A 7,998-nucleotide genomic window follows, 5' to 3' on the forward strand; every position below is an offset into this window, starting at 1 on the left:
TTAATCCTAAACAACTATTAAGTGTTTTTCTTTTTTCTATGGAGTTTATTTATTTAATCGCATCATTGAAAGAAAAAGCTTTCTATTGCTAAAAGGGAGAAAATATGTAGGTGCCAATCATGTCAATATTAATTTCTTTCAGTGTAGTCGTCAATGTTTACGTTACATTATAGTGCTTTAAATTACCATGTTAGAATTTGGATAAGAATCAAAAGAGTAATCTACAAAATAGACAAATTAATCGGCGCGAGCGGTTGATAAGCCTTAACTCAGGTAGCCAGGCTCTACACTGAACTACATAATTGCAATTTAGTAACTTGAAGTTTTAGTTTTGTTTTGGGTATATATATAATATTTTATTTTTTTTTAATTTTACTCACCCACTGTTGGTTCTCGAAGAAGGCCTTCTTGTCGATGCGGTGTTGGGGGTTATTAGTAAGAAAACTTCAAACTATAAATGCACTATTTTTTCATAAGTGATAATTAAAATATAGGATTATTTATTTCCTGTTTTTTTTTTTATGCATTTTTTTTTTTTCATTTCATTTTTTTGTTTATATTGTCATGATTAATTATTTTTGATTTGAAGTATTTTATTTTTGGCATTGGCAACGAAACTTCCTTTTTCTTTCAGTGTACGATTTTACATTGGGTTGGCCAGCTTGTATTTCTTTTTTTTTCTCCTATTTTACTTATCACCTGCACACACTCACATCACTATCAAATGCTTTTGTTTTATGTAATATGTACTATGTAATATGTTTAACTTCAATTAATTTTTGGGTTTTTTGGCACTGAAGGTATTTTAATCTGTTTTTGTTTTACCCTAGTTTTGTAAGGGTTTTTATTTCTATGTAGGTTTTCTGTAGATTTTTTCCTGCGACCTCCGAACAAATTGTCTCCCAGCAGAGGTAGCTGACTCCAGCCGAACTTTTGGGTCGGCGTGGAAGAGTTTAAAATTCAGCTTCGTTTCCTCGGGTAACTGCGGGAATATAACTCATTCATTTCGGGCAATTTTTTCCCAGAATTACTTGGATATTTACCCAGTGATTTTCTTCTTTAGTAGAATCAATCGACCTGGCGATTTCTCGCTGTGTAGTCGACGATAAAAATAACACGCGTGACCTAAACGTGCACAACTGTTATTATAATTTGGTAATTTTTTTGAAATTTTCATTGAAATATTTACCTTGCCGACACGGCAATCCACGGGCATTTATTAATTGCCTTTTCTTTGTGGCCTTTTAATCTTGATGCCGAAATAAACGCTGGATTAAAGTTGGGAGCACATGTGATGGTACTCTCCAGTTCTTTTTTCTTGATTTGCCTTTTTGCTAGGTCTTATCTCTGCTGGGACTGAACTTATCAGCTTGACGATCGTCGTAAGAAAAGATCGAAGCTAGATGCTGGGGATCCGAAGAACCCTTATCCGAATCAATATTCACCAGCTGGTCAATTGCCATTTAGATGACGTTGCCAGATAAGGTTCCGATAATTATTATCGCTTCTAACTAAGGCGCGAATTTCGGTGATTTAAAAAAATCTTGATATATGGGGACATTACAAACCGAAAAAAAACTACTAAACTTACCAACTCAAAACTGTAAAGGGGCTACAGGCTGTAATTAATAATAGAACCATCCGTTACTACTGCTAAAATTGTTGAGGCATTAAGGCACTCAATGAAAGCACTAAAATTATTCAAATATTAGAAAATTGACAAATTGAATGACATTTTATTCTTCCGGCAGAATCTCATTTCTGAGGGATTTGGGAGGCTGTAGTAAAATCTGTAAAATATCACCTTAAAAGAAGAATAGGAGACAATAATCCTACTTATAACAAGAGGGCAACTGTATTATTCCAAACTGAAGAGGTATTAAATTCAAGACAATTGTATACGGCCAATACTAAAATGGACGATTTAGAAGATTTAACATCATTTTCTGATAGGCTGGCCTACTATAAAACTTGTTGAATCAAGAGCCGACGAAAAACTTTGAAATTTATATAGATGGAAACTATTTCAAAAAAATTACGATTGAGCTTGGAGGTTGATTTGCCAAGTATTGAATGCAAGCTTATTTACACAAGGAAAACATAAGTGGTCAATTGAAAAATTAAAAAAAACTACGTCAATTTATTTAAATCCAATGGGAGATGTCAAAGTCAAAGCATCTTCTTGGATCCATATTTTGACATGATAAATAGGGGAAGGATTTTAAATAAGAAAAAAGAGCGCGGTTTGTGATATACTTCAAGGGATTGAAGATTAATGTAATACTGTTTTCGATAACACTTAACGACAAATAGCAGATCTGGAAGAAAAAAAAATAAACAAATATAAATTTGCGCAGAAAAAAACACGACCGTTCGCTTTGAAGTTAGAAACGCGAGAATTAGTCACATGTGTAATTGGTATAATAGACGCTGGCGATAGGAAAAACTTAACGTGTAATATAAAAAACCTGTTAGATAATAAGCAAAATAATGCAGAAAGGTGTTCGCCTTTTTTTTGTAGAATCAACACTAAATATCCTAAAAAGATCAGCGATTGAAGTATTTTTAAATTTTAGAAGCATGAATACGAGAAAGATACACTAATTCTAATTCTCTAAGTTACTATGCTTATAGTCAATTAATTTCTTTATGATAACGAAACAATTAGGTTCGTTGATTGATGAATGTGAAAATATTTAAGCAGGTAATTAGCCTACTTATAGATGTATGCAGAAGTAATTGCATCCGAATATATTAAAGCCTATGTAATTAAAGGCCGAAATATATCGCATAAGGGATGCATTACTAGAAACTTTAGTACTACCAGGAGAAGAACAGGAACGGAGTTAAGGGTAGTTTATACGTTGTTACCAGTTAAGGTATTTTAGAGTAATTCCAGTTCCACTTAAAAGTGAAAATAATATAATTATTACCGACATAAAATCGAAATATGTAGTTTACAATTTTGAAATTGACTCCTATCATTTGATGACGGAAGCTACGTTTAATAAGTGTCAAAAATTGAATAATGTCATATGAGAAGGTAACTGGCTTTGGAGAAGCGTAAGTGACAACACTTGCGAAATTACTCCTTTTAAACAAAGCACTCACTTTAATTGCATTAAAATGAAAATGGCTCACACAAATTCTTACTGGGTTGAGATGTAAAAGAAAGGTAGTTGGCTATTCAAGGTTCCAGAAATATCGATGTCTAGAATACAATGTAATAACATTCCACAAGAATTAGTATTTCCACGCTCGGGTCACCAGATTGCCCCAGCGACGAGTCGGTCTGTAGATAAGTAGTTTTACGAATTTCATGTTAGCTACCTAAGCTAGGACTTATTTGACATTCATAGGACCGCACACGTCGCTATGAACTAGTTCAAGAACACTTTTTGTTACATCCCGAATTTTTGTGGGTATGACAACCAACATATTTTTCCCTTATTGCAAATGTGATAATTTGTTTTAATATTAATGTCTTTAATATTTAAAGAAATCTTTCAAATTTTGTATATTTAAATGGTCAAACAGATATGCACTTCAAATTTATTTTCGTATACATATAAATGGTTTTCTTGCGTTGCGCGTAACACAATTTCACCGCTTTTGTTGCATATTCCTGCTCTGTTACTTTCAAACTTCGTATGGTGACCGTATTTTGCTGCTTTGCCTATCGATACATATTTAATGTTTTACGTTTTTTTACAAAACGTCTCTCATTGTTATTTTAAGATTTATCTACTGCTAACATAATCGTGGTATTATTTTCAATAATATTTGAAAATTTAGTTTTGTCACAACACATATATGAAGTAGCGTAACTGTCAAGGCACCACCATCATTCTGTTTACTGTTGTTTTGCTTTGTGTATGTGTACACGGGTTCTGTTTCTTCTAGTTTTTATTCTTTTCTGGCGCCTTCTTCGAGAAATTTGATTTTTACCGTTTTAAATGCCGGCATCTCGTCGTATGTCTCTATTGCGACTACACAATTTTCCCAAGAATCAGGCAAACTAGACAAAAACATTATGACCTTTAACTCGAATTTCAAAGTTATTCAAGCTCTGCCAATTTACTATTTATGTTCACAAAAGAATTAACGTACTGATAAGCAGTATCCCAAGATTACATTTTCAATCTCTCTAGTCTTTGATATATATAACAATTTCCGCCGGAATATGAATGCTGACCAATTTTTTACATGCTTCTGCCGATGTTGCTCACGACCTCTACTGCGAGTGCTTAAAATTCAATATTAAACTAGCTAAAGCTTTTTAATCAACTGTTTGCCTGCGGTGCTTCATCGTGCTTGATGTGTTTTTCGCACCCAACATTCCACAAATCCAATGTAATTAATAAGCTCCACATAGACAAACTCCACATGTCATAATTCCCGTCATCAAGTTTTGCTATTTGAACTGAAGCATATAGACACATTACTCTTACATCTATCCTATTCATATTGTATCCTATATTTTATTTTTTTTTTTTTAACGCGCGAGTCCCACGGTCACACCTCCCGCCCAATCGACCGAGGGGCGCTGCCGTGTATATAGAAGAAGACATTAAAGAACGAGGAAATATATATATATATGGTTCATAAGATTTAATGTTAATTATAAGTCTCCCTGTGTATTCGCTATGGAAATAAATGAGGATATAAAGGAATGAAAAGAGGGAGAGCGCGTGTATGAGAGTTTCTGTATAAGAGCGGCTGTGAGGATGGAGAACGAAAATCCCTGCTGAGCGTGGCGCAATGCGAGGTAAGGAGGAAGAAGAAACAAGAAGAGGAAAGACAGTTCGAATTGGCCTCCGAAAAGAACAGAAGTAACCATTGCGACTCGCTGCGCGACAGTGAAACAAATTATCAAACATGAACGACGCTAATGAAAATCCATCTCCGAGTGGGATCACCACACCTACAAAACAATTCGGAAGAAAGTTTACGCTCGATAGTCGAAAGGCAAAATAAAGTGATAGCTGAATTATTAAAAGCGTCGGTGCCTGGCGCACGTGCTGTTTCCGCGACTACCGACATTCAACCCCGAAGCTGCTGACGCCGACGCAGCTGCATGGTGCAAAACGGCTAATATGATTCTGTGTGAACATCCTCAAGAAGGCGCATCATTGGTGATGATGCTCAACAAATCACTTCTCGGCAGTGCATCGCAGTGGCCTTCGCAAATTAACAAGAGATGCCATTATCTTGTAGTTTTGAGAGGCATAGGCGACAATGTTGTCAAGAGCAATTTGCAAATTCTGTCCACTGTAAAAATTTCTGAATTTAATCTTGAATTGTTATTTCACGTATTTGATAAGAAATGCCTTAAATACGATATGATGATTGGGCAAGATATTTTTCAGCTTGGTTTTGGAGTAATGTTAGAAAGTAACAGGTTCGATATTTACAAAACACAAACGGTATTATGGATAAATGACGACAGCATGTTAAATAAGGTCGACTCAATTGCTAGTGATAAATCAAAACTTTATGCAATATTGGCCAAATATTCGGAATTTTTCATTGATGGTATCCCATGTAGGCGTGTGACCACGGGTTCACTGGAAATCCGTTTGCTAGACATGAATAAAACTGTTCAAAGGCGACCGTATCGCCTCAGCGAAGACGAAAGACAGATAGTAAGGAATAAAATTGATCAAATGTTAGAAGCAAAGGTAATTAGGCCTAGTAGCTCTCCCTTCGCTAGCCCTATGTTACTTGTGAAAAAGAAGGACGGCAGTGATAGGCTTTGTATTGACTATCGTGAGTTGAACGCAAAAACGGTGTCAGATAAGTGTCCCTTGCCGTTAATATCAGACCAGATTGATCGTTTACGTGGCGAAAAATATTTTTCCAGTTTGGATATGGCCAGTGGTTTTTATCAGGTGCCAATTCATCCCGATTCTGTTGAGAGAACAGCTTTTGTGGACCCTGAAGGACAATACGAGTTTTTAGGCAGTTCGTCCCTAGATTTTCGGAAGTGATGAAACCATTGTACCAATTAAGTTTGAAATTAAATGATTTCAAATGGGAAAAACAACATGAGGAAATTCGTCAAAGAATCATTAAAGTCCTGATCAGCGATCCAGTATTTCTAATTTTTGACCCCAAATTTCCAATTGAATTGCACACGGATGCGAGCGCAAATGGTTATGGCGCCATGTTATTGCACAAAGTAGAAGGAAAACGCAGGGTAGTCGAGTATTATAGCAAGTGCACCACGTTAGCGGAATCTATATACCACTCTTATGAGCTCGAAACATTGGCAGTTTTTAATGGCTTCAAGCACTTTCGCCATTATTTAACCGGTAGACAGTTTACTGTGTATACAGACTGCAATTCTATTTAGGCGAGTCAGGACAAGGCGGTATTGACCCCGCGAGTGCATCGATGGTGGTATTCATGTAACTCTTTGATTTCCACGTTGAATATCGTAAAGGAAGCCAAATGGCTCATGTTGATTGCTTATCGAGGAATCCTGTCGCAGTAGAAGCACAAACAAATACAAGCAAAGTTGTGGCAACTATCACACACAACTGGCTAGTATCCGAGCAGCAACGCAATGCTTGCCTGTTATTCCGAGGGCGTTTAGATGGTCCGTTGTTAATCATATTCACGAGGCCATAATGCACATGGGTTGGCAGAACTAGTGTCTTCTAAGGTCTACGAGCAGTACTGGTTTGAAAATATGGTAAAATATGTTAGGAAATTCGTAGAAAATTGCGTCACACATAATTATCGAAATCAGCGTCAGGCAAAACGCAAACAGAGTTACATCCAATACCCAAAGTAGAGATACCGTGGCATACCATTCATATTGACATAAGTGGGAAATTGAGTGGCAAGAAAGACGAAAAGGAATACGTCATTGTACAAATTTATGCTTTCACTAAGTACGTCTATTTGTACCACACCTGGAATTTAGACTCGATTAGTTGCATACAGGCGGTGAAGTCCCCCATATCGATATTTGGCGACCCCAGTCCAGTAGGATTATAGCGGATCAGGGACGATGCTTCACAAGTAGTGAATTTCGCAAGTTCTGTAACACAAACAAAATGGATTTACATGTGATAGCAACTGGTGCTAGCAGAGCGAATGGGCAAGTAGAGCGTGTGATGAGTGTACTTAAAGGGATGTTAACAGCAGAACGAACGTTCGCTAGTTCGTGGCAGGAGGCACTGGGTGAGATACAGTTGGCCATAAATTGCACCGCTAATCGGGTGACTCAGCACAGTCCCTTAGAATTGTTGATAGGAAAAGAGGCAAGGCCGATGGGAATGTTGACCATCAACGAAGAAATGCTGGTGGATCTGGAGAATGCTAGAGAAAGAAAGCATGCTCGTGTGGTATAATATAAGATTGGGGATCATGTGTTGTTAAAGAGTAAAGAAAGACACCAAACGAAATTAGATTTTAAGTACAAAGGGCCATTTGTTATAGTAGAGTTGCTAGATGGAGATCGTTACATGTTGAAATCATTACCGACTAGGCGAATGTACAAGTATCCACATGATAGTGTACGCAGTTTGCCCGATGAAAGAGAAACTCGTGAGTTAGTAGAATAGCTTGACGACGGCAACAGAGAAGAAAACGTAGAAAAAGAATCCGATAATGAATTGTGAGCGGATTGGTATCCAAATGGTCGAGTTTGTCCAGAAGGTAGCGTGTACTCCAATTGGAAAGTGTTGCTAAACTGACATTTGACGACTAGTGTAAGATAGCCAGACGATTGAGGTTGAGTAGAAGAGAGCCTGTACTCTAAGCGTTAAGTTGAAGAATATCCTACTAAGCTAATCTCTGATTAAATGTATGGTTGATAGCCAAATTGTTGGGTTTGTGCCGAAGAAAGCGTGTACTCTAGAGGAGATTGAGAAGGATTATCCCGCCAAACTAACATTTGAAGACACGAGAAGTGTAAGAAAATTTACTACGGAAAGTTAAGTAGAATGATATGAGTAATGAAGTCAAGCGATACATTAGAAAGATTAG

At 36.7% G+C, this 7,998-nt stretch overlaps 1 long non-coding RNA gene across 1 annotated transcript; it reads right to left on the minus strand.

Moving 5' to 3' along the window:
* Positions 1-800: 800 nt before the first annotated feature.
* Positions 801-1,532, minus strand: LOC120457541. The gene is made up of 3 exons (XR_005616997.2): positions 1,190-1,532; positions 1,044-1,125; positions 801-982 (listed from the first exon to the last, which is right to left on the minus strand). It is a non-coding gene; the product is annotated as an uncharacterized LOC120457541 (long non-coding RNA).
* Between the last annotated feature and the right edge of the window lie 6,466 nt (positions 1,533-7,998).

This window comes from Drosophila santomea, unplaced genomic scaffold (genome assembly GCF_016746245.2).
Source record: "Drosophila santomea strain STO CAGO 1482 unplaced genomic scaffold, Prin_Dsan_1.1 Segkk23_quiver_pilon_scaf, whole genome shotgun sequence".
Lineage (NCBI taxonomy): Eukaryota > Metazoa > Arthropoda > Insecta > Diptera > Drosophilidae > Drosophila > Drosophila santomea.